Source organism: Stenella coeruleoalba, assembly GCF_951394435.1.
Source record: "Stenella coeruleoalba genome assembly, chromosome: 14".
Classification (NCBI taxonomy): domain Eukaryota; kingdom Metazoa; phylum Chordata; class Mammalia; order Artiodactyla; family Delphinidae; genus Stenella; species Stenella coeruleoalba.
Window position 1 is genome coordinate 73,610,680 of NC_137160.1, and position 27,854 is coordinate 73,638,533.

Sequence of the window (27,854 nt, forward strand, 5' to 3'; positions counted from 1 at the left end):
AACAAGGACGTAATGTATAGCACAGGGAACTCTACTAAATATTCTGTAATAACCTATATTCATTCTTTTTCAGATTATTTTCCTGTATATGTATAACTGAACCATTTTTCTGTACATCTGAAATTAACACACCATTGTAAATCAACTACACTCCAATAAAATTTTAAAAAAATTTTTAAAATAAGATGTGATACACACACACACACACACACACACACACACACACACGGGAATACTATTCAGCCATTAAAGAAAAATGAACTTTTGCCATTTTCAACAACATAGATGAACCTGGAGGGTATTATGCTTAGTGAAATAAAGTCAGAGAAAGACAGATACTGTATGTTATCACTTATACATGGAATTAAAAAAATAAAACAAACTAATGAATATAACAGAACAGAAACAGACTCACAGATATAGAGAACAAACTAGCGGTTACCAGTGGGAAGAGGGAAGGGGGAGGGGCAGATTAGGGGTAGGGGATAAAGAGGTACAATCTACTATGTAAAAAATAAATAAGCGGGCCTTCCCTGGTGGCACAGTGGTTAAGAATCCGCCTGCCAATGCAGGGGACACGGGTTCGAGCCCTGGTCCAGGATGATCCCACATGCTGTGGAGCAACTAAGCCCGTGCGCCACAGCTACTGAGCCTGCACTCTAGAGCCCGTGAGCCACAACTACTGAGCCCACGAGCCGCAACTACTAAAGCCCACACGCCTAGAGCCCGTGCTCCGCAACAAGAGAAGCCACCACAATGAGAAGCCCGCGCGCTGAAACGAAGACTAGCCCCCACTCACAACTAGAGAAAGCCCGAGCGCAGCAACAAAGACCCAACGCAGCCAAAAATAAATAAATCAATCAATAAAATTATGTTAAATAAATAAATAAGCTATAAGGATATATTATACAGCAAGGAAATACAGCCAATATTTTATAATAACTTTCAATGGAATATAATCTAAAAAATTTTGAATCACTATGTGTACACTTAAAACTAATGTAATATTGTAAATCAATTATACCTCAATAAAAAAATAAGTTAAAACAAAATCTCCAAGGCAATGAATAGTAAGTGCTAAGTCAGTGATAATGAGCTCAGAAAATGAAGCAATCACTGCTAGAATGGTGAGGGAAGTCTTCACGAAGGAGCTGAACTGCCAGCTGGTCCTGGAAAAATGGGCAGAATTTGGATAAGCAGAAACTGCCCATTCTTTAACCCATCCGTCCGCCTAAAAGTGACAGGTCTACATGGAGGACAGCCTGGCTAGGCCATGAGATACTGAGACCAAAAGCCCCCCCAAATAAGCAAGCAAGCAAACAAACCTCCCTTTAAACCCTAATCAGCTGTTCCTCGTTTTTGTCATGGCTCATGCCCAGCGTGACCCCAGAGCCACACCAGGAAGAGGAGCATCGATTTATTCTGTCCTCATTTTCCTAAAAGATTCCCTCTTCCTGGCTTCTGAGAATGGAATGTTTTGCCTCTGAGGAAGGAATATTCTAACACAGGTATGTGTGGGCCTTCGTATACATGTAATGGATTGAAGGGAAAGTATGGTGGAAGGAATTTTATTTTGAGACTGTCAAGGCAGCAGATACAAAATGCCCTTTGCAAACTGCATAGGGTTCTACCACTTTCATGAATGCACACACTCCAGTCTTCTTTCTTTTTGTGTTTTGATCTGACTCAGTCATTCATATATTCACTAGACGTTTGATAAGCACCTATCATGTGCCTGGCACACAAAGTTACAGACACAAATACAAAAGAAACTGTAAACAAACGCTGAACTCTAGTTAATGGTATACATCCTAAAGTATTAAGGAGTAAAGTATACTGATGTCTCCAACTTCCTTTGAAATGCATCAGAAAATAAGATAAAGTGATGGATAACTTGATGCCTTGCCTGTAGCTGGTAGTCAGTTCTCAATAAATGTTTGCTGAATTTGTGAAAACCAAAACTAGAAAAATTTAAACAGAGTAGATTCTAAGTTCGTATCTGGAAGCATATTCTATCTGAGAAATCTGAAATCTGTTCAAGTCTAAAGTTTTTGAACCTCTGGGAAATAGGACACCTAGAGACAAACTGGAATTTGTTATGTCCAGACTGTGGATCACTCAGGTGCTGTGGGAAGCAGCAGAGGCAAAAAAGAACTCATGGGACTTCCCTGGTGGTGTAGTGGTTAAGAACTCTCCTGCCAATGCAGGGGACACGGGTTCAATCCCTGGTCCGGGAAGATCCCACATGCCACGGAGCAACTAAGCCCGTGCGCCACAACTACTGAGCCTGCACTCTAGAGCCCACAAGCCACAACTAGAGCCTGCGCACCCTAGAGCCCATGCTCCACAACAAGACAAGCCACTGCAATGAGAAGCCTGTGCACTACAACGAAGAGTAGCTCCCGCTCGCCCCAACTAGAGAAAGCCCGCATGCAGCAACAAAGACCCAATGCGGCCAAAAATAAATAAATTAAAAAAAAAAAGACACTCGAAAAGATGTAAGCACTTCCATGTTCACTGCAGCATATTTACAACAGCCAAGATATGGAAACGACCTAAGTGTCCACTGATGAATAAGCAGATAAAGAAAATATGGTGTACATATATACAATGGGATATTATTCAGCCATAAAAATAATGAAGTCTTGCCATCTGCAACAACATGTATAGACGTAGAGGGAATCTGCTAAGTGAAATAAGTCAAAGAAAGACAAATACCATATGATCTCACTTATATGTGGAATCTAAAAAAAGCAAAACCAAAACCAAAAATATACCCAAGCTCACAGATACAGAGAACAGATTGGTAGTTGCCAGAGGCAAGGGTGGGTGAAACAGGTGGAGGTCAAAAGGTACAAATTTCCAGTTATAAAATAAGTCATGGGGATGTAATATACAGCATGTTGACTATAGCTAATAAAAGTTTTTATAAGGAAAAAATTTTCTAACTATGTATGGTCACAGATGTTAACCAGATTTACTGTGGCTATCATTTTACAATATATACAAGTATCAAGTTATTATGTTGTACAACTGAAACTAATATAATGTTATGTGTCAATTATACCTCAATTAAAAAAAAAAAAGTGAAGTGGAGAGAGCAGACATCCTTGCCTTGTTCCTAACCTCAGGAGTCTTTTGCTATTTAAGTACATTACCTGTAGGTTTTTTGTAAATGACCCTTATCAAAAAGTTCTCTTTGATTCCTAGCCTGCTGAGAGTTTTCATCAGGAATGGATGTTGGATTTGGTCAAATGCTTTGTGTCTGAGATAATCATATGGTCTTTCTCTTTTAGTATGTTAATAGGTGAATTATATTAATTAATATTTGAAGGTTAAATCAACCCTAAATTCCTAGGATAAACCTCACTTATTTTTAATTTATTTAGACTTTTACGGCCCATAATATGGTCTATCTTGGTAAGATGTGTACTTGAAAATAATGTACATCCTGCTATTGTTAGATGGAGTATTCTATCAAGTCTAGGTCTAATCAGACCTGGTTGATAGTTGGTTCAAGTCTCCTATATCCTTATTTTCTGTTTACTTGTTCTATCAGTAATTGAGAGAGATAAATTGAATTGTGAATTTGTCTATTTTTGCTTTCAGTCCTATCACTTTTTGCTTCATGTATTTTGAAACTCTGTTATTAAAGGCATAAACATTTAGGACTGTTATGTTCTCTTGAGTGACCTCTTCACCATTATGAAATGGGCTTCTCTATTGCTGGTAATATTCTTTGCTCTGGAATGTACTTTATTTTATTACATTATTTGATATTAAATAATGTAGCCACTTCAGCTTTCTTTTGACTAGCAATAGTATGGTATAATTTTTCCATCCTTTTATTTTTAACCTATTAGTGCCTTACTTTTTTATCCAATCAGACAGATTCTGCTTTTTAACTGCTGATGTTTTAACCATTTACATTTAATGTGACCTATTGATAAGTTTAGGTTTGAGTCTATCACCTCCTATTTGTTTTCTATTTGTACTGTATGTTCTTCTATTTTTCCTCTCTTTCTGCCTTTAAAAAATTAATGAAATATTTTTATGATTCCATTTTATCTTGTTTGTTGGCTTATTAGCTATAATTCTTTGTTTTATTATTTTAGTGATTGCTTTAGGGTATATGATATTCATTTTAACTTACCACAGTCTACCATTAAGTGTTATCCTTCCACTTCACATATAGTATAATAATTTTATAATAGCATACTTCCATTTCTCCCCTTCTGACCTTTAGGCTATTGTTGTAATGCATTTTATTTTTACAAATGTTATAAACCCCATAATACACTGTTATCATTTTTGTTTAAATAGTCAATTATGATTTAAAGACATTTCTATAATAAGAAAAAAACTGTATTTACATATAATTACCATTTCTAGCTCTCTCCGTTCTTCCGTGTAGATCCAGATTTCCACCTGGTATCATTTTCCCTTTTGCCTGAAAAACTTCTTTTAGCATTTTTTTTACAGTGTAAATCTGCTGATAAATTATTTTGTATATCTGAAAATGTCTTTCACCTTAACTTACAAAATATATTTTCACTGTGTGTAGAATTCTAGATTGAAAGATTTCTTTTCAGTTCTTTAAAGATGTGCTCCATTATATTCCCTCTTACATTATTTTTGATGAGAAATATGATGTCATTCATTTCTTTGTTCCTCTTTACGTACTGTGTCTTTTTCTCTGGTTGCTTTTAAGATTTTCCCTCTATCACCAGTTTTAAGCAATTTGATTATTGTGTGCCTTAGTGCATGTAGCAGTTGGGTCCAACCAGGAGAAAGAAATCACATAGTAGATTAAGAGGGGACATTTAAGATGAATGGATAAAGAAGATGTGGCACATACATACAATGGAATATTACTCAGCCATAAAAAGAAACGAAATTGAGTTATTTGTAGTGAGGTGGATGGACCTAGAGTCTGTCATACAGAGTGAAGTAAGTCAGAAAGAGAAAAACAAATACCATATGCTAACACATATATATGGAATCTAAAAAAAAAAAGGTCATGAAGAACCTAGGGGCAGGACGGGAATAAAGATGCAGACCTACTACAGAATGGACTTGAGGACATGGGGAGGGGGAATGGTAAGTTGGGACAAAGTGAGAGAGTGGTAGTGTATATATATGAACATATAAACACTACCAAATGTAAAATAGATAGCTAGTGGGAAGCAGCCGCATAGCACAGGGAGATCAGTTCAGTGCTTTGCCACCACCTAGAGTGGTGGGATAGGGAGAGTGGGAGGGAGGGAGACGCAAGAGGGAAGACCTATGAGGATATATGTATAAGTATAGCTGATTCACTTTGTTATAAAGCAGAAACTAACACACCATTGTAAAGCAATTATACTCCAATAAAGATGTAAAAAAAAAAAGAGGGAATTTAATATAAAGGGTTATTAACCATGATAAAAGAGTAACTAAAAGAAATAAGGAAACCCTATATGGTACACTATAGCTGAATGAGAATATCCATAAAGGACAGATGTGGAAGGGTTCAGACCTCATTGGGAGGAGGTATGGTATAGCCCCACTGGATAGCAGAGAAGTCTGCTAGTTTGACCAGGTCAGAGGTGGTCTGGAGTTCCCAGGCAAACAATAAGCTATACTGTGGAGTGCAGGTGGGGAGCAGGTAACTGGCAACCAATGACATGCAGGAGAGAGTCTGAGTGTTGATGGGGGAAGGAAGCCTTCAGAGCACAGGGTCACATGGAGGTTCTAGTTTATATGTTCAAAGAGCTGAAGAAAGGACAAGGGTGCAAACATTGCAAAAAGACCATGTTGTGGAAGGCTACACCAGATGTCCTCACACTGACACCTCTGACCCCCAACCGGCACCAGAAACAGCAGGAGAGCTTCTTTCTCCTACAGTGTCCCTCTAGCACCAGAGCCCTGTATTAAGAAAGCTTAACATCACGCTAACTTTAAAGAATTCCTTTGTTTATCTCAGAGTGTGTACTGAGGGTGCATCTGGCGCTGAAAGGCAGTAAATTGTTAACTGACAGTGTAGTTTTCTTCATGTTTCTTTGTCTGGTGTTCCTTGAACTTCTCAGATCTGTGGGTTTATACTTTCCATCAAGTTTGGGTAATTTTCAGCAATTTCTTCAGATATTATTTCTGTACTTCCCTCTCTTTGGGGAATCCAATTACACTTGTATTAGGCCACTTGAAGTTGTCCTGCAGCTAACTGATGCTCTTTTCTTTTCCTTTTTGTGTTTCATCGTGGAGAATTTCTATTGCTATGCCTTCAAATTCCCTAATCTTTTCCTCTGCAATGTCTAATCTGCAATGAATCTTGTCAGTGTACTTTTCATCTCAGACATTGTAGTTTTCATTCCTAGAAGTTCTATTTGGATCTATTTTATATATTCTGTGTCTCTACTCAACTTCTGAACATACAGAGTACAAGTTATAATCACTCTCTTAATGTTCTTCTCTGCTAATTCTAATATCTGTGTCAGCTTTGGGTCAGTTTCAATGGATTGATTTTCCTCTTTATGGATCATGTCTTCTTGCCTCTTTGTTATTCCTATAATTCTTTTTGAGCTTTGTTCTGGGAAACAGTTAAGTTACTTGGACATGGTTTGATCCTTTTGAATCTTGCTTTTAAGATTTGTTAGGCAGGTCCAGAGCAGTGCTCAGTCTAGAGCTAATTATTCCCTACTACAAAGGCAAGACCTTCCTGAGTACTCTACTGAATGTCTAATGAATTATGAAATTTTCCTCTCTAGCTGGTGGTAACAGTACCTGTTGCCATCACTGTGTGAGCACTGGGCAACACTGCTTCTAATTTCTTCAAATTCCCAGTCTTGACTAGTTTGCTCATGTCTTGTGCTAATCAGTCTCTGCTGAGTATTCAAGAAAGAACTTCGCAGATCTCTGGTTCTCTCCATCTGTCTTTTCTTTCTGATACTCTGTCCTATGAACTGTTGCTGCACTGGTCTCCCTAGACTCACAGCTCCATGTTAACTCAGGGAATCTACTGGGCTCTGCTCAGTTCCTGCTCCTGATGTCAGAGCCTGGAAACTCAAGGCAGGATGGGACAATTGTAAGGCTCATCTCTTTTGTTTGCCGTCCCTCAGGGATCACTATCCTTCATTGTTTGATGCCCAGTGTCCTGAAAACTATTGTTTCATATAGTTTTTTTTTTTGTTTTCCTTAGGTAGGAAGGTAATCTGGTTCCTATTATTCCAGCTTGTCTGGAAGGAGAAGTTCCCAATATACTTTTATATACTTTTTATTGAAGTATAGTTGACTTACAACATTATATTACTTTCAGGTGATTCAATGATTTTTATAGATTATACTCCATTAAAAGTTATTACAAGATAGGGCTTCCGTGGTGGCGCAGTGGTTGAGAATCTGCCTGCCGATGCAGGGAACACGGGTTCGAGCCCTGGCCTGGGAAGATCCCACATGCCACGGAGCAACTGGCCCATGAGCCACAACTACTGAGCCTGCACGTCTGCAGCCTGTGCCCCGCAACAAGAGAGGCTGCGACAGTGAAAGGCCCACGCACCGTGATGAAGAGTGGCCCCCACTTACCACAACTAGAGAAAGCCCTCACACAGAAACGAAGACCCAACACAGCCAAAAATAAATAAATAAAAAAAAGTTATTACAAGATAATGGCTATAATTCACTGGGCTATACAATATATCCTTGTTGCTTATCTATTTTATACACAGTAGTTTATATCTTTTAATTCCATACCCCTATATCTTGCCCCTCCCCTCTTCCCTCTCCCCAGTGGTAACCACTAGTTTAGTTTGCCTTCTATATCTGGGAGTCTGTTTCTGTTTTGCTATTTACATTCACTTGTTTTATTTTTTTAGAATCCACATATAATGATATCATACAGTATTTGTCTTTGTCTGACTTATTTCACTAAGTATAATATTCTCTAGGTCCATCCACATTGCTACAAATGGCAGAATTTCACTCTTTTTTATGGCTGAGTAGTATTCCAGTGTGTGTGTGTGTGTGTGTGTGTGTGTGTGTGTGTGTGTGTGTACACCACATCTTCTTAAGCCAATTGTCTGTTGATGGGCGCTTGGGCCGTTCCCATGTCTTGGATATTGTAAATAGTGCTGCTGTAAACATTGGAGTCCATGTATCTTTTTGAATTAATGTTTTCATTTTTTTCTGAATATGTACCCACGAGTGGAACTGCTAGATCATATGATAGTTCTAATTTCAGTTTTCTGAGGAATTTCCATACTGCTTTCCATAGTGGATGCACCAATTTACATTTCCACCAACAGTGTATGAGGATTCCCTTTTCTCCACATCCCCGCCGACATTTGTTATTTGTAGACTTTTTTTTTTTTTTACAAGAGATAGACTGACACCAAGCATTGTAAATGGATGACCACAACAAAAGCAACAATGATTGCAATTACCAAACACAAAACACACTCATACTATGTCATAATATTGACATTCAGTCCAGTAATCCTCCACTGTAACAGCTCCTTTACTTTGCAGTGAAAATTCATTTGTATATTTTTTGCCTCTGAGTTCTCGTGGGATTTTTTTTTTATTCAAACAAAGTCACAAAAATTATAATCATCCTCATCAGTTCACTCAGTCCCATGTTATTTGTAGACTTTTTGATGATAGCCATTCTGACAGGTGTGAAGTGATATCTCATTGTTGTTTTGATTTGCATTTCTCTAATAATTAGCAATGTTGAGTATCTTCTCATGTGCCTATTCGCCATCTGTACGTGTTCTTTAGAAAAATGTCTATTCAGGTGTTCTGCCCATTTTTTGATTGGGTTCTCTGTGAGGTTTTTTTTTTTTTGATACTGAGTTGTATGACTGTTTATATATTTTGGATATTAACCCCTTATCAGTAATATTGTTTGCAAACATTTTCTCCCATTCAGTAGACTGTCAATGGTTTCCTTTGCTGCGCAGAAGCTTTTAAGTTTAATTAGGTCCCTTTGTTTATTTTTGCTTTTGTTTCTTTTGCCTTACCAGACAGATCTCAAAATATATTGTTACAATTTATGTCAAAGGATGTTTTGCCTATGTTCTCTTCCAGGAGTTTTAAGGCTCCAGGTCTTACATTTAGGTCTTATCCATTTTTTTTTTAATATGGTGTGAGAAAATGTTCTAATTTCACTGTTTTACATGTAGCTGACCAGTTTTCCCAGCACCACTTATTGAAGAGTCTATCTTTCCCTCATTGTATATTCTTGCCTGCTCTGCTGTAGATTAATTGACCATAGGTGCCTGGGTTTATTCCTGAGCTCTCTATTCTGTTCCACTTATCTATGTGTCTGGTTTGTTTTGTTGTTTTTGCCAGTACCAGGCCATTTTGATTATTGTAGCTTTGTAGTATAGTCTAAAGTCTTGGAGGGTGATACCTCCAGCTTTGCTCTTCTTTCCCAAGATTGCTTTGGCAACTCAGGGTCTTCTGTGGTTTCAAATGAATTTTAGGATTATTTGCTCTAGTTCTGTGAAAAATGTCATGGGTATTTTGATAGGAATTGCAATAAATCTGTAGATTGCTTTGGGCAGTATGGTCATTTTAACAATATTAATTCTCAAGTCTTTTAATCTTATTTGTTTTTTTCTCATGCTATTTTATTTTATTTTTAATTTTTATTGGGGTATAGTTGATTTACAATGTTGTGTTAGTTTCAGGTGTACAGCAAAGTGAATCAGATATACATATATCCTTTTTTTAGATTCTTTTCCCATACAGGCCATTACAGAGTAGTAAGTAGAGTTCCCTGTGCTGTACAGTAGGTTCTTATTAGTTATCTTTTTTTTGTGTGTGTGCAGTACGCGGGCCTCCCACTGCTGTGGCCTCTCCTGTTGCGGAGCACAGGCTCCGGACGCGCAGGCCCAGTGGCCATGGCTCACGGGCCTAGCCGCTCCACGGCATGTGGGATCCTCCCAGACTGGGGCACAAACCCACGTCCCCCGCATCAGCAGGGGGACTCTCAACCACTGCGCCACCAGGGAAGCCCCTAGTTATCTATTTTATATATAGTAGTGTGTATATGTCAATCCCAATCTCCCAATTTATCCCTCTACCCCCTTATCCCCTGGTAACCATAAGTTTGTTTTCTACATTTGTAAGTCTCTTCTAATCTTGAATAAATTCCCACCCCTATCTTTTCGTTTTCTATGACATTGAATAGACCCAGCCAGTTTTCCTATGGGATGCCCACTTTCCAGATTTGTCTAATTGCTTCGTTGTAGCAATTAGACTTGTTCCTCTAAAATAGGGTTGGCAAATTTTCCTTAAAAGTCCAGAAAATAAATATTTTAGGCTTTGTGGGCCACATACTATCTCTGTCACATATTCTTTTTTGTTTCTTGGTTTATTTGTCTTATTCTAACAATCCTTTAAAAATGTAAAAACCATTCTTAGCTCAAGGGCTACAGGCTGGATTTTGGCCTAAGCGCCATAGTTTGTTCCTGCTCTAACCTCTGCATTTTCTGTAAACTGAAAGTCAATCTAAAAGCCTTGAACAGATTCAGGTTAAACAATTTTTACAAAACCCTTCACAGGTGATGCTGTTTACCTCAAGCTGCACCCCAACAAGAAGCACATAATGCCTGGTTATTCCACTTTCTGTGATGTCAAGATAGACCACTAGGTTAAGGTAATCCCTCTATTGTAAAGTTGTGTTTTTCCCCTTGAAATAACCAAATAATCTGTGGGGTTATATTTCCAATTCTCCATCTGCCTCTCACCTAATAATTTTTATCATCTGTAGATGGTTTTTGCCTGAATCAGGTATTTTATTAGGAGCTGAAATGGTGATTCCTAATTATACCATTACTTCTACAAATATTAGCTGGTATTCTTACATAAAAAAGAACATACCCTCATTACCTAGAGTTATTTGGTTACGTTAAAACAGTTGCTACTGGGCTTCCCTGGTGGTGCAGTGGTTGAGAGTCCCCCTGCCGATGCAGGGGACACAGGTTCGTGCCCCGGTCCGGGAAGATCCCACATGCTAAGGAGAGGCTGGGCCCGTGAGTCATGGCCGCTGAGCCTGCACGTCCCGAGCCTGTGCTCCACAATGGGAGAGGCCACAACAGTGAGAGGCCCGCGTACCGCAAGAGAAAAACAAACAAACAAACAAAAAAAACAGTTGCTACTAGAAAAATGGTCAATTATGTCCTTTCACTGGTGTTTAGAGTAAGGAGTTGATATTAATTTTTAAACTGTGGGGTGGGGGAAGCTTCTCTTTTCTGAGATTTATCATAGACTCATGGATTTTTATATATTTATGTGTATAAATCAACTGCAGCCATTATTCTGCCTAATGCTCCAACTGTCCCAACTTTAGCCAGTGGGGGTCCTTTCAGACTACCTTCTGTGTCCTTTGACACAACTCCATTAGCTTGTTTTCACTTGAAGTACACATATAATTATTCCATTAGATTTTGAAAGCTTTCCTGCTTCTAGCACAAAATGATGTCTCAGGCTCACCCTGTTAAGTTCTTACTCCAGACTTGGAATGACTCTTTTCTCCAAGGAGCGCTGGTTCCTTTTAGTGGGCAATGATATTTAGGAAGTGAAATCTGTGCATTAGGGGTACTCATTACTACCAGTATATCACTGCTTCTAGGCCCTCTGCAGACACAGCTAGGAAAAAAAAAAAACCATGATGAAACTTGTCTTACATGTTCTGATTTATACTTATCTATCTGTCCTAAGCTTTTTGACTCTGATTTATCTGATATTGACTTCTTGCCTGATTATTTTTCATAGCTGTCCCTCATACCCATTCTCTTGTTTATATCACACCTGCTGTTAACTATTAAAGCATCTCTTGCTAAATACTGAGGTGCCACTATTCCTGTCCCTAAGTTGTATGACACTGCATGACTTTGACCATGAATCTCATTAAACAAAAATGAAGGGATACTGCCATTACAATACTGTGTAGCAACATTCACTTGCTAAGCACTAATTTTATAGTGTCACATCTCTATTAATTATTTACCTAGGAGAACAGTCAGATTGATTTTAAAAAATCAAATTTTGTTTTCTATATCACATTTTATAACCTTCTGAGCATTAGGGCACTGTGAATGGCACCGGAGATACAAACAAGTCAAAGACAGTCTTTAGCATGAGTAGTAGTATACATACAACTGCTATTTACTAAGCCAGCAAGTACGCTAAGAACTTTATATATAGTCTACAATGCTAACAACCCTGTAAGGTGTATAGTATGACTCTGGTTGTGTTTTTAATAATCTCTATTTTTTTCCACATGAGAAAAATGTGTAGTTGCAAACTCTGAACTCAATCAACACAGCTAGTAATCAACAGAACCAAAATAAATCCAGATTCATCTAGTGCCAAAACCTGAATCCATCTCACTATGTCACATTGCCTCCTAGAAGGAGTGATGATGGATGAAACATGCCCTTACTTCAGCATGGCTTAAAGTTCTTGCTTTCATTCCACACAACCTCCTTTCAGACACTGACTAGGCCACTTAAGTGGAACCTGAGAGGTTCCTCCTGCGGCTTGGTGTCATGCTAACAGGCTATCCCAGAGACTCTGTTTTGCTTAATGCCTCTATTAATGAAGGAATTAAGATATTTGTAACTCTGACTCCTGATACTGAAGTAGGCAAGAATGGCTGTCACTAATCCTGGTTTCACATTAGAATAGTAATTCTCATCCTTGGTCACACATTATAGTCACCTGCTTTTAAAAAAAAAAAAAACCTGATGTGCAGGTCACATCCCAGAGCAGTGAAATGAGAATCTCTGGGGGTGGGACCCAGGAATCAGTATTCAGTGCAAAAGCTACCCAGGTGTGGGCTTCCCTGGTGGCGCAGTGGCTGAGAGTCCGCCTGCTGATGCAGGGGATACGGGTTCATGCCCCAGTCCAGGAAGATGCCACATGCCGCAGAGTGGCTAGGCCCGTGAGCCATGGCTGCTGAGCCTGCACGTCCGGAGCCTGTGCTCCGCAACGGGAGAGGCCCGCATACCACAAAAAAAAAAAAAAAAAAAAGCTACCTAGGTGATTCTTAGGTGTAATCAGGGATGAGAATTAGCTTTAGAATACAGGAATAATACTTGCTAAGTGACTCTGATAAATTAAGGGTGGGGAGGAAAAGAAGGTTCCAATCCGAAAACGATGAGACCAAATGAAATGGATAGATACAAACAGCATTTTGAAGTTAGCAAGGAACTAGTATGAAAAGCAGTGTTTCCAAGAATCCATACAGTCTCCATTCCAAGGCAGTTTGACTAAAGGAGAGACTGCTATTATTTTAGCCTGGTTCAGGAAAGTTAGAATTCTCACCTGTATGGCTCCAAAGCCTACACTCTATAGTCAAGTCACACTGATCCCTAGTAGTAATAGCTGTCACTAATTGAGCACCTATTATGGGCCAAATGCTTTAGTTTCTAAACAACTTTATCAGATAGGTCTCTATTTTATAGAAGATGGATAAAAAGATAGCTTATATTTATTTCTAAACAAGTCATCTGGACCAGTAGCTCCCAACCATGGATCCTTGGGGGACCCTGAATTGCTGCTAAAAGAGTGCACACAAAGCACTGCCTGTAGACTAAATATATGATGTCATTAAATGCTGTTGTGATTACAGGCTATAAATCCTTCTAGAAGTATTACTAATTCCCTAATGTCTTTTTTATTCTTTTTTATCAACCTGCAGATACTAAAATGAAATCTACTATCAAGTGAGAGTATACAATTTTTTTTTAATATTAAAAAGGGGTCCTCTTGTGTTGAAACGAACTCTCAGACATCGATGGTGGTAATATAAAATGATAAAGCCTCTTTGAAAAGCAGTTTGGCAGTTACTTAAAAAGTAACACAGAGACATACCAGACAGCAATTCCACTCAAGAGAAATTAAACGAACGTCCACACACAGACTTGTACATGAATCAAATGCATGATCATAGCAGCACTATTCATAGCAGTTGAAAACTATAAACAAATCAAATGTCTATTGACCCGTGAGCTGATAAACAAAATACACTATATCCATGCAAGGGAATACTATTCAGAAATAAAAAGGAACTACTGATATATGCTACAATGTAAATGAACCTCACAAACACTATGCTGAAGAAGCCAGACACACAAAAAACTACCTGTTTTCTGATTGTACTTATACAAAATATCCAGGAAAGGTAAATCAATACAGATCAAAAGCAGATCAGCGTTTGCATGGGGTTAAGGGTGAGAGAGGGGGCAGGGGGTGGAAACTGACTGCAAAAGGTCACAGAAGAACTTTTGCAGGGGTAGGGGTACAGAAATGTTCTAAAACTGGATCACAGTGATGGTGGCACAATTCTATAAATCTGCTAAAAATAACAATTGTACACTTACAATGGGTGGATTTTATAAAATATAAATTATACCTCAATAAGGCTGTTCAAAAATATTGTAGGGCTTCCCTGGTGATGCAGTGGTTGAGAGTTCGCCTGCCGATGCAGAGGACACGGGTTCGTGCCCCGGTCCAGGAAGATCCCACATGCCGTGGAGCGGCTAGGCCCGTAAGCCATGTCCGCTTGAGCCTGCGCATCCGGAGCCTGTGCTCCGCAGCGGGAGAGGCCACAACAGTGAGAGGCCCACGTACCGCAAAAAAAAAAAAAAAAAAAAAAAAAAAAAATATATATATATATATATATATATATATATATTGTAGAAGGTCACTGGATTAGATTTTTAAGAGGAGGGTCAGCATACTGAAAGACTGGGAACCAGTGATATAGACAATAGTGAAGGAATTCAGCAACTGGGAGCGTGCATTAAAGGAAGTAAAATATAAATCCTCTGGGTAAAATTTTTTAGTAAACAGTTATATTTGCTATACACTTGAACCATGGAACTAAGTAATATATGCCTATTTGACTTGTGAATGTCATCTTTTTAAAAAAAATTTATTTTATTTATGGCTGCGTTGGGTCTTCGTTGCTGCATGCAGGCTTTCTCTAGTTGTGGCCAGCGGGGGCTCCTCTCTGTTGCGGTGCGCAGGCTTCTCATTGCAGTGGCTTTGCTTTGTTGTGGAGCATGGGCTCTAGGTGCACAGGCTTCAGTAGTTGTGGCACGTGAACTCAGTAGTTGTGGCTCATGGGCTCTAGAGCACAGGCTCAGTAGTTGTGGTGCATGGGCTTAGTTGCTCCGTGGCATGTGGGATCTTCCCAGACCAGGGCTTGAACCCGTGTCCCCTGCATTGGCAGGCAGATTCTTAACCACTGCGCCACCAGGGAAGCCCGTGAATGTTGTCTTATACTCACTCTATTTCAAACAAGGTGTTCAGCCCCCTGTGGGAGGTGCCCTGACTGCACAGCCCTTGACTCAACAGAATCAAGGACATGAATTAACCGTTAACAGATAACAGAACATAAATGACAAAAGAAAAGTACTAAAGTGCTCTTGGTAGTCAGTAGGAGAGATTAAAATAGGTGGGGAAAGGGACTTCTCTTGTTGTGGAGCACGGGCTCTAGGCACACGGGCTTCAGGAGTTGTGGCCCCCAGGCTCTAGAGTGCAGGCTCAGTAGTTGTGGCGCACGGGCTTAGTTGCTCTGCGGCATGTGGGATCTTCCCGGACCAGGGCTCGGACCCGTGTCCCCTGTATTGGCAGGCGGATTCTTAACCACTGCACCACCAGGGAAGCCCCTTGCAAAGAGTTTAAACTCTGTTTTTTTCAGACTTTTTACAACACACATTTGCATAAAACACAGCTTTTCTTGCTCTGTGACCTTAGATGAGTCACATCCTCTTAAGGGCCTAGTTGTTTCCTCAAGTGTGAGATAAAAGAGTCAGAAAATAAAAGCTAAGTAACATGGGTTAAGCTTGACCCTCAAAATTGTAATATGAAGGGGTTCTCACCATCTTAAAACTTTATGCTAGAAATCTAAAGTCAAATTGGTAATTAACTACTCTTTCAGTCTTCAGATCAATAAGCCTTTTCTGGATAATACCAAGCATTGCTGGGATAAAAACCAGTTAAAGACACAGTCCCTGCCTTCATATTGTCTAAAACTCAGGAGGAAAACAAACATCATTATGTGTGATACTAAATGGCAATAAAATATAGACCTCAGGCTTTATCATTTAGATAAACTGAGTTTGACAAAGAGCATCCTCAAGTGTCCCTAACCTTTAAGGACAAGGTCAAAGATAATGCTTATATTCCCTGGGTAGCCCTCCCTACAGAAGGAAAGATGCTGTCTGTGTGGTGCATGAGCTGGACACAGTATAGCAGGTCTCCTATTCACAGTTCATAACTTGTTAGGTTTATTTCTGTGAAATAATTATGGAATAAAGATGATAAGTGATGAAGTATATCCAAGGTTCAGTTAATACCTCATTTCCTTAATTTATATAATATTAGAAAACATGGAATTGACATCTATTACTTAGGTCTTATCATTAATATAGATGGAAAGCCATATGCTAAAACATCTCTGACATCATGGTTATGTCTTGCCTGTACTCTGACCCTGACCACAGCAGTGTCATAGGAGAAGGAATAACTGGTATCCATAGAAACATCACCAGACTGGGACCATGTAAAAAGATGTAACCTAGCAACTGATGACGACAGGTGTGCGTAGGGGGAATTCTTCCAGTTCTGCAAATGCTAGACATACAGCACTGAATGTGACTAGTAAAATTAGGGTAATATGGAAAATCTGACTTACTCATAGAGAGTTGGGAATCTCAGGTTTGTAAAAGCTTAATACTATGCTGCATAATTTTAAACAGGAAAAGCATGTACACACCTCCTCGCTGCCTACATCATCAGTTGTGTTCAGGGAAAGTACCTTGTATGTCATGACCAGAATGGAAAATAAATTTTGTAGTGGCACCAATCATCTCAACCTCTCTCTGTCTCTCATACAGGGGCAATGAATTTTGGTGAGATGAGAAACCATCCCTGGTCTCAGAGAAGGATGGGTATGTTCTATATGTAAAGAAGGCAGCATTACAAAACAACCAGACTCCCAATATACCACATAACGGGAGAATGTTTCCCTTAAGAATTTTCTTTTTAATAGAGATCACATAAATATCTATATATATGTGGACATTTAGAGAGTGAAAGAACCATCTAATTCAATCCCCTTGTTTTACTGACACAAACTGAGACCCAGAGTGAGGATTTATTTAAGTTCAGAAAGTTAGTGACAGAGCATGGGCTAGAACTGAGGTCTTCCGCTTTCCAGGCCAATTCTTTCCATTAAAACAGGATGCCATTTTTTTTCTTCATGTCTAAAGAGGAACACTATTTGGACTTTACGGAAATGAGAAACAAAAGCCACTGAGATCTAAGGGTTAATCTGTTACAGCAGTTAGTGTTATCCTACCTAATATAAAAATGAATGTGTCTATACTACCCCAGGGCAATCTGAAAAACAGATCTTTTTTTTTTTTTGGAAATTCTGGATCAGGTTACAGCTTCAAAGGAATTTACCCAATTTCTAGAGATACCACCTGAGTACAAAAAGACCAACAGCTTCTCTATTTGGAACAAAATGGTGCATGTGGTACTGTTACAACTACATCTGCCATCCTACTTAGAACTGGTAGAATCTTAGTAATCAGCCACTCCAACTCCTTAGAAAACTGAAGCACAGAAAATGAAAGTCCAGGGTTCTTTCTACTGACGGCATTATGGCTAAGACTGGCTAGCTGTTCACCCATCCACTTCTCCCTGGGCACAAAGCTGGCCTACACTTCCCAGCCTCTCTGGTAACTGAGTGCAGCCCTGAGACTGAATTGTGACCAGTGAATAAGTGGAAGCTACGTGCACAATTTCCAGGCATGGTCCCCAGAAAAGTTCCAGGCTCTTTCCCTCCTTCTATGACCTTGGAAGCCACCTGTTGAAGGTGGCATAGTCACAAGACGGAAGGAAATGGCTGGGTTACTGAATCACTGCCTGAAATGAGAACCACCCACCAATCTGGAATACCAGTTTTTAACTTCCCAGTTAAGCTACTGAGATTTGGGGAATTATCTGTTACAGAAACTTCAGTGTTATTTAATAAAACTATAACTAGGGTTATCCCTCTGCAAATAGTGAACACTACTCCCTTGGTTTTTTTGTGAAAAATAATCATAATAATTTTTTTATTGCAAATAATCAGTATATTATTTACTCCCAACGAGAGCCTTCTTTTATTTGTCAGTCAGAGCCCCACTGGAAGTAGCAAAGGACTAGGACTGCAGATCTGGCAAGTCACTTAACTTCCCTGGGCCTCAGCTTTCTTAACTATTTGTTAATGGATTAGTGATTTACAAATCATGTTTTAATACACAGCTGAAAAACCATTTTTTCCAAATAAAAATTAAGCAGAACTTCAATATAAGAAACATAAAAATGCTCAGGTTGAAATGGAAATGGGGAAGGGGACAGGAATCCACCAGCTAAATGTCCCTTTCAGCTCTTCCTTCCTTGAAACTATTCTGAGGCACTTCTTGGAGACCTACGGCTCCTCAAACCATAGTTTGAGAACCACTGACCTAAACTAATGGCTTTCCAAGTTATATGGGGTGAGGTTTTTCCCACTCCATATGCTTTCCCATATATAATCTTATCAGAAGGCTCAATAAACAGATACAGATAAAGGTTACCTTTTATTAATATTAAATGTGTTATAAATTTAACTGTCTACGATTTATAAGCTCATTAAAAATAATTAGGTCTTTTAAAAACAATCTGAAGGGCTTCCCTTGTGGTGCAGTGGTTAAGAATACTCTTGCCAATGCAGGGGACACAGGTTTGAGCTCTGGTCCGGGAAGATCCCACATGCCACGGAGCAACTAAGCCCATGGGCCACAACTACTGAGCCTGCAAGCCACAACTACTGAAGCCTGCGCGCCTAGAGCCTGTGCTCTGCAATGAGAAGGCACCGCAATGAGAAGCTCCCACACCACAACGAAGAGTAGCCCCCGCTCGCCGCAAGTTGAGAAAGCCTGCGCACAGCAACGAAGACCCAACACAGCCAAAAATAAATTAATTTAAAAAAAAACAATTTGAAATTGGAGGATAAGGATGATAGTGGTAGCTCTACTCAATATCGATGAATTTGTGGATTTAGCTTTGATTTTAAAGTACTGAAATAAATTTTTAAATTCACCCAGTGAAGTAGTTACAAATGCCACCAGTTTTTACACTGCTCATCTTACAACAGTATAATACCGTTTACTTAACGGAGAGGGCACAAAGGCAAGGTAAGCTGGCAGCACAACCTGAGGTACCAACGGTCTTTTACCTGTTTAATGTGACATTCATCTCAAGAGAGCACATTATACGTATTCTGGTAATAGTTCTTCAAAGTGACAAAATTTTAAAAATGCAATCAAATTTGTAGAACCTCTGAAAAGAAAACATTTTACAAACATTTTCTAGTCTGGTCCAGCTAGACCAAAAGCTCTTTTTCAGTTCTAAAAATTATATTATAGCATTGGATCATTGTCCTGGACTCAAATGAAGAGCAATGGGGAAGATGCTATCAGAGTCGAAACACTACCTGCTTTTCTGCTGATTAATTTACTCACTGAATACACATACTTTATTTTTCAAGGTAACAATATTTAGGGACCAGAACTATGGGTCACAGCAAGTAACAAAAGAGTACATAATTTGCAGCCAATTTTTTTTTTTTTTGCCAGTAAACTCCAACCTTACTACCACCTGCAATTCATTTGCCTGGTACCAAATAGAGGCCTCATCTCACACCAGGCAGGGGCAGCTCAATTAACTCTTTTCATCACTCCAACACAATACACTAAGCTGTCTACAGAGACCAAGGGAATCCAGATTTGAATGTCAAAAAAAAAAAAAGCTGACTGCCAATGTATTAAGTCAAATCTAGCAGCATTAAGAAGATCTACTCCCAGGATTTCCCAGGTGGTCCAGTGGTTAAGAATCCACCTTCCAATGCAGGGGACGCAGGTTCGATCCCTGGTTGGGGAACTAAGATCCCACATGCCACGCGGCAACTAAGCCCACGCACTCCAACTACTGAGCCCAAGCCCCGCGACTACAGAAGCCTGCGCGCCGCAACAAAAGATCCCATGTGCTGCAACTAAGACCTGACACAGCCAAATAAATATTTTTTAAAAAGAGAGAAGATCTACTCCCAAAGTGATTTATCTGACTCTTGGGTCTTGCAAACCCCCAAATTTAGACTTAATATCCCAGAACCTTAGGCTCTCCTATTTTGAAAAAGATAATCAGAACATGATATAGTTGTAACTAACAGAACCAACTTGAAAACTCCTGAATCAGGAATGGCTCCCTCTCTGGGAAAATAATGAAGAGCAGGTTCAAATAATCAAGACATGAATCTACCAAAAAAACACCCATATGCTGAAGAACAAGCAATTACCACCCTAATGTGTTTAACCTACTAATTAGCATTAGTACCAATCTGGAAAAAGCTGAAAATGTTGTCTTCACAGAGGAGAGCTCCTATATGCAAAAACCCGTTTTCTCTTCTAGCTGAAGTGAGCCTCTCAACAAATCCTTCTCAATCCTTGCAGCACACCTGTGATAATAACAGAAGCTGCTAAAAGTGGACCCCAAGCCTTTGGATGCATTTTACTCAGTGACTCTGAAGTTAAGGGGCATCCAACACAATAACATCCAGCAAATATGAACTAAAAAGAAAGCCAATAAGATGGAAATACATGTGAGGAGGTTTTTGTTTCTGACTACCCCTCCTTGAAAAGGTACAAAAACCAATCCTGAAACCCGTAACAAGTGCAAAGCCTTGAGCAAATGTCACTAAACTTCTGATGCTCAGTTTTCTCATCTGTCAAATAAAGAATAATTACTACCAGTTCCAGTGGTAATGAGACTAGAGGAGGTCCCATGTGTCCTTTTGGAAATTTAAATTACTGTTATTTGGTTGGGAAATAATTTTGCCTTCAAAACTTCTTTCAAGGATAAGCTGACTAAAAACTGCCATGTCTTTTTTCTACAACACAACACCTGAAAATGAAACAGACTTTAAGAAGTAAAATACAGCCCCATGCCCCCAAAAGCAACAAAAGCCCATTCAGCAATTAAAACTACTTTTGATGAACAGCTGTTGTTGTTCACTGTAAAGTGTTCTAGAAACAAGGATGGTTGTGTGTCACCAGGCAGAGCAACCATGACACTAATGGTCATGATTTTAAAGCCTTTAACTTTGAGAAAGAAATCTGGGAGAAATTTGCTTCAAGAAGTATATGGATGCAAGGCTGCTAATCCCAAATGAGCTGTTTAAAGAACAGGGATCTGTTTACTCTTCAGGGGAAAATTAGCTTTTCAGGGAAGATTAGCTCCAGCCAGTATGCATCCTATCTTCTTTGTGTGTGGATAAGACATTAGAGGCAGACTGAGGAATACAGCTCTGAACAGGCAGGAAATAAAGCACCTGTTTGCACCAATGTCCTCCTACTCATGTCATCCCACAGACACCAGCTCAGAAGAGGGGCTCTTCTAGGAGCTGAGAGTGTGGGGGACAAATGAGAAGGAGGGCAGGTCACAGAGGGTATAAGTCGGGGTTGGGGGAGTGCGTATTCATCTGAATACAGCTTCAGTCACTCTGAATAAATTCCTGCTGACAACAAACAGAAGATGGTAAAACAGAGTCTCAGGCACTGAGAGAGCTCATATGGCTGTGGGAAATTTAACTCAATATTTCACCTCAATACAACAGAATTCTCATTGTTCTACTTATGTGAAACTAACATGGATGTTTAAAGGGTAGCTCAAACTTAGTCCAAAAATAATTATTCGATTTTAGATGCCAACCTACCCCTCTCCTCTAGTCTTTGGTCTCTCAAGTTAATGATGCCACCATTCCTTCAGTAGCTCAAGACAAAAATCTAGGAGTCATTTATTATTATTCTTTCCTTAATTCCCTTTCTCACATCCATCCATTCCATTAAAAAGTCCTGGTTGGGCTTCCCTGGTGGCGCAGTGGTTGAGAGTCTACCTGCCGATGCAGGGGACACAGGTTCGTGCCCCGGTCCGGGAAGATCCCACATGCTGCGGAGCGGCTAGGCCCGTGAGCCATGGCCGCTGAGCCTGCGCGTCCGGAGCCTGTGCTCCACAACGGGAGAGGCCACAACAGTGAGAGGCCCGCATACCGCAAAAAAAAAAAAAAAAAGTCCTGGTTGGTTCTATTATACCTTCAAAACATACAACCCATCGAACCCTTCTCACCACCTCTATTATCAAAGCTACTGCCAAATCTCCACTGGTGAGTGGCTTCTTCCCTGACCTCTATGCTTGCACCCCTGGCCCCTATAATCCATTCTCCTGCGATAGCTAGAGTAATCTGCCTTGGGTCTTCGTTGCTGCGCATGGGCTTTCTCTAGTTGCAGTAAGCAGGGGCTGCTCTTCATTGCGGTGTGTGGGCTTCTCATTGAGGTGGCTTCTCTTGTCGCGGAGCACAGGCTCTAGGCACGTGGGCTTCAGTAGTTGTAGCACATAGGCTCAGTAGTTGTGGCTCACGGGCTCTAGAGCGCAGGCTCAGTGGTTGTGGTGCACGGGCTTAGTTGCTCCACGGCATGTGGGATCTTCCCGGACCGGGGCACGAACCCGTGTCCCCTGCATCGGCAGGCAGACTCTCAACCACTGTGCCACCAGGGAAGCCCTAGAGTAATCTTTTAAAAACAGTTACAATCAGGTCATGATGCTCCCCTGCCAAAAACCCATCACTGGCTTTGAAGCACACTAAATAAAACCCCAAATCTGTATCATGGCGGGAAAGGCCCTACATCATCTGACCACTGACTACTTCCCTTTGACCTCACCTCCTACACTCTTCCTAAGCTGACTGCACCCTGGTCACATCAGCCTGCTTTCCATTCATTCCTAGGCTTTTACAGGCTGTTCTCTTTGTTTGGAATGCTCTTCTATCAGGTGTCTCCTCAAACTTCACCTCTTCAAAGATTCTTTCCTGACAACTCTATCAAAAATTGAACTGTCCCCACAGCCACCACTTTCTCCCCCTTACCTGGCTTTATTTTACTCCTAGCTAGTTATCACTACCTGATTTGCAGGTTTTTTTTTTTTTTTTTTTTTGCGGTATACGGGCCTCTCACTGTTGTGGCCTCTCCCGTTGCGGAGCACAGGCTCCAGACGGGCAGGTTCAGCGGCCACGGCTCACGGGCCTAGCCGCTCCACGGCACATGGGATCTTCCCAGACCGGGGCACGAACGCATGTCCCCTGCATCAGCAGGCGGACTCTCAACCACTGCGCCACCAGGGAAGCCCTAATTTGCAGTTTTTATGTACTTTCCTTTTTTTTGTTTTTTAAAGCTGAATCAACTTTAATAATTAACTCAGTTAGGGTGAAAGTGAGTTAGAGCTGCCTTGTACCAAATTCTCTTTCAACATCAGAGAATGTTGGATCTACACACTGGGTTCTGGTCCACACATTGAACCCTGATACGGAAGAGTCTCCTGGAGAGGCAGGAGGCAACTGGTGCTCACCCTGGGGATACAGACCTGTATATTCTTCACTGAATTATCTCTGTTACCCAGTAGAGTACCATCATACATAGTAGATGCACATTATTAATATTGGTTAAATGAGTAAGTGATTTTTTCTTTTTTTATATGATGTTTTAGTTTTTATTTATCAAATTATAGGGTATAATTGCAACTATTATGATTATAAATACACAATTGCCTAGAGTATTTTTTCTGATTAAAAATAAATTATAGGGGCTTCCCTGGTGGCGCAGTGGTTGAGAGTCCGCTTGCCGATTCAGGGGACACGGGTTCGTGCCCTGGTCCGGGAAGATCCCACATGCCGCGGAGCGGCTGGGCCCGTGAGCCATGGCCGCTGAGCCTGCGCGTCCGGAGCCTGCGCGTCCGGAGCCTGTGCTCCGCAACGGGAGAGGTCACAGCAGTGAGAGGCCCGCGTACCAAAAAAAAAAAAAAAAAAAATTATAGCATAATTGGATATCTCCATCTAACTTTATTTTTTTAATTTATTTTTGGTTGCATTGGGTCTTTGTTGCTGCACGTGGGCCTTCCCTAGTTGCCGCGAGTGGGGGCTACTCTTCGTTGTGGTGCGCGGGCTTCTTCTTGTGGTGGCTTCTCTTGTGGAGCACAGGCTCTAGGTGCACAGGCTCAGTAGTTGTGGCTCACGGGCTCTAGAGTGCAGGCTCAGTAGTTGTGGCACACGGGCTTAGTTGCTCCACAGCATGTGGGATCTTCCTGGACCAGGGCTCAAACCCATGTCCCCTGCGTTGGCAGGCAGGTTCTTAACCACTGTGCCACCAGGGAAGCTCCTCTCCATCTAACTTTTAATTTATTCTAGCTCAATTACATAGAGCAGAGGTTGGCAAACTTTGTTCTTAAAGGGCCATACAGTCTCTGTCACAACTTCTCAACTCTGCCATCGTAGCATGAAAGCAGCCACAGACAGTATGAAAATAAATGGGTGTGGCTGCATTCCAATAAAACTTTATTTACAAAAATAGGCAGCAGCTAAATTTGGTCTGTGGGCCATAGTTTGTCAACACTTCACATTTTAGCCTGGTTTTTTCTTTTTATTGCAAAATATAACACATATAAAGACAAATACATAAAACACATATGTACTGTTTAACAAATAATTGTAAAATAAACACCCATGTAATTATCACCAAGGTCAAGAAGTAGAACATACCAGAAGCCTCCTCCCCTAGCACCATTCCATGATGACAAGCATCCTCTTCCACTGCTCCTCCCTGCCCCACTCCTCCTCCCCACCTCACTCCTCAGGGAACCAGTATCCCGAATTTTGTGATGAAAAACACCTCGGTTTTCTTTATAGTTTTACTACATATGCACGCAGAATGATAGGTTCTTCAGCCTTAACAAAGATAAATGGTAGGGTGAGTACAGACTACTGAAACATTTTTGGTGGGCAATATGGTAATATCTATTAAAATCTTAAATGTACGTATCTTTTGACCTAGACATCCCACTTCTAGGAACCCATCATAGACAAATGATAATATGAGTGCAAAGATATATGAACAAGGATGTTCACTGCAACAGTGTTTGTAACAGTAAAATACTGTAACCAGTGCACATGCTCTTCAATAGGAAATGGTTACACTAATTATGGTACATCCATATGTACAAGCAATACTATATTCAAACATTAAAAATATAAAAAAAAGTAAGATCTACTGAGTAAAAAAAAATGAACAAAACCATTCTATTTGAGAAAAAAAGCAAAAATAAATAGAAAAATAATGCACGTGAGTGTGTGTGTGTGTGTATGTAAAAATACAAAAGAATTAACACCAAACTGTCATTAGCACTTTCTTTGATGGAGAATCAAGAATTTTCACTGTTTACATCAAACATTTCTGTATTGTCTGAATTTCATTTTACCATGAACATGCATTCTTTTTGCCGTTGGAAAAAACAATGTATACACATATTTTCTTAATTTAAAAACCTGTAAGTGGAAATTTAAGGCGGAGGCAAAATTGAAATTCCTGAATATCTACTAAGGGATATTCAATAAGGCTCAGCTTCTTAAGAAGCCACCCCTCTCCTAGACAGAAAAACCAAGTTTCACAAAAAGAATACCCTACTGAGTGCCAGGCTTTCAGAGACATAGATTTCAAACTGCCTGGTTTCACCTGAGCTGCAAGTGAATCTTTGTTCCTTCATTTCAACTTCTCCATCACCAATCTTCAGACTATTCCTCCAGGTATTTCTTGGCCTAAGCCCTTCAAGTTTAAAAATGCAGGCTTTGGTTTCTCCTGGCCTTGGACCTAGGCCTAACTTCCTGTTGAATTCTTTTTATCTCCTTCCCTATCTCTGATTCTACAGTAACAACCTTCTTTTGGCTTCACGCAGCCTTTGGAACAGTCCTTCTTGCATATTGCCCCAAATATTGCTTCTCCTATTGGCACAATTAGATAGTAACCCAAAGCCATAGTGACTAGGCATATGACCACAATTCTGGATGTAAGGAACCAGGCAGAGGTTTGTTAGAGACACTTGTAGAGCTGCAATGAAGGGGGAAGGAACTCATAGGGAAGGCCCTGGGAAAATAAAAAGTAAAAGAATATAGCACAGTACTAAAACAATAATAAGAAGGGGAAAAATGGTCTTTAAGGTGAATTCTCAAGAGGTTTACATCCAGGGCTGTACACTGAGCAACTATACATCCTCAATGAGGCTCTGTTCAAGAGCACTCACTATACAGCTTTCCAAAGAAAACCTCTGACTGCCTCCTTCTTTATACTTTGGACAATTTGGGGTTCTAAGAAAAGATGACAGACAGTTGGAGACAGTTTTGTCCAGATTATATGCACCCAGCAAAGGAGGGAAAGCCATAATGATACCCAAATAATGGCCAACCATCCCATGAGACAAGAAAACTATTTTTTTTTTTTGGCTGCACCGCACAGCTTGCAGGATCTCAGGTCCCTGACCAGGGATTGAACCTGGTCTGCAGCAGTGAAAGCCCAGAACCCTAACCACTACGCCACCATGGAACTCCCCAAGAGAACTTTTTGGTAAAAGCGAAAATGCTGCTCATTTCCCTCTCCACCAGCAAGGTCAGAGGACTACAGGGTCAGTCACTCGGTAACTGACCAATCTACAGACCACCGGAGAGACACAGCACAATGCCAAAGTACTTGCAGGTTTTACATCAATACACAAAAAAAGCTCTGTCCATTCCATAGTCACTCGTCTCAATTCATGGAAGTTTGGGGTTTCATACAATTACAGAAGGAGTATCTATGAAGACAACACTAGATTTCTAGGCAACTGGGTCACCATTATCTACAACCTGCCCGTCACAGCGCTGACATGCATGGTTCCTTTGACCACTGGTTTTCACATAGCACACATGTGGCATAACAGTGAGTCTGAAACAGTCTAGAGTGCTCTTCTATGGAGTGCATGGAGGGGTAGTGTAATCTTCAGAAAAACAGAGTTCTAATTTCTTTATTAGGTACCCTAGTCAAGAAAAAAAATAACAACCAACAATCTTTTATTGAATGCCCACTCTACTAGTTGCCTGTTTATAACGATAAACAATACAGATGTGATCTCTATACTCAGAGAGTGTACAATCTAACAGGATCCATCAAAGAACCCTGTTCCCCTGACTCTTCTATGGCTGATTCCTCAACCTGCAGGTCTCATCTCAAATGTTACCTCCTCAGAGAAGCCTTCCCTACCTATCCTTTCTAAAGTCACGCTCTTCTTTCTGGTCATTTGCCATCACATCACCCTTTATAGTACCTATTACAATCTATAATTATCTTGTGGATTTGTTTAGTTATTTAAATCTTTCTTCCTACTAGCTTCACACAACAGAAGTCTTGTGTTTCCCACTATATCCCCTGTGCCTTGCTCAATTAAGTATTTGCCAAATGTTGAATTAAAGAAGATCTAGGGACTTCCCTGGCAGTCCAGTGGTTAAGACGCTGCACTTCCAATGCAGGGGGCATGGGTTCAATCCCTGGTCAGGGAACTAGAATCCCACAGGCTACACAGTGTGGCCAGGAAAAAAAAAAAAATCTAAAAAAAAATAATAATAAAGGTTTCATTAGTCTACACAGAAGATCTGAATGCCAGTTAGTCATGAGAGGAAAAGTAGGAGGGAGGTGAATCTGGGACTTTTTCAAATAATAAAATTAAAGGTTCTAAATCTCTCCCCATTGGATTGGTCATGGTAGACCTTAGCTGTATGGTCACAGGCATAATCATCTTTGGTGAGTAAATATGTTATTGAGTGTATGCAACCCACAAAGAAAGTGGCACCAGGAACTTCCCTGGTGGCACAGTGGTTAAGAATCCGCCTGCCAATGCAGGGGACACAGGGTCGATCCCTG

The 27,854-nt window shown here is 40.3% G+C and overlaps 1 protein-coding gene across 2 annotated transcripts in view; it reads right to left on the reverse strand.

Annotated features, from left to right (window-relative positions):
* BICDL1 (BICD family like cargo adaptor 1) overlaps positions 1–27,854 on the reverse strand; it is a 95,909-nt gene that overhangs the window by 52,081 nt on the left and 15,974 nt on the right. The window lies entirely within an intron of this gene.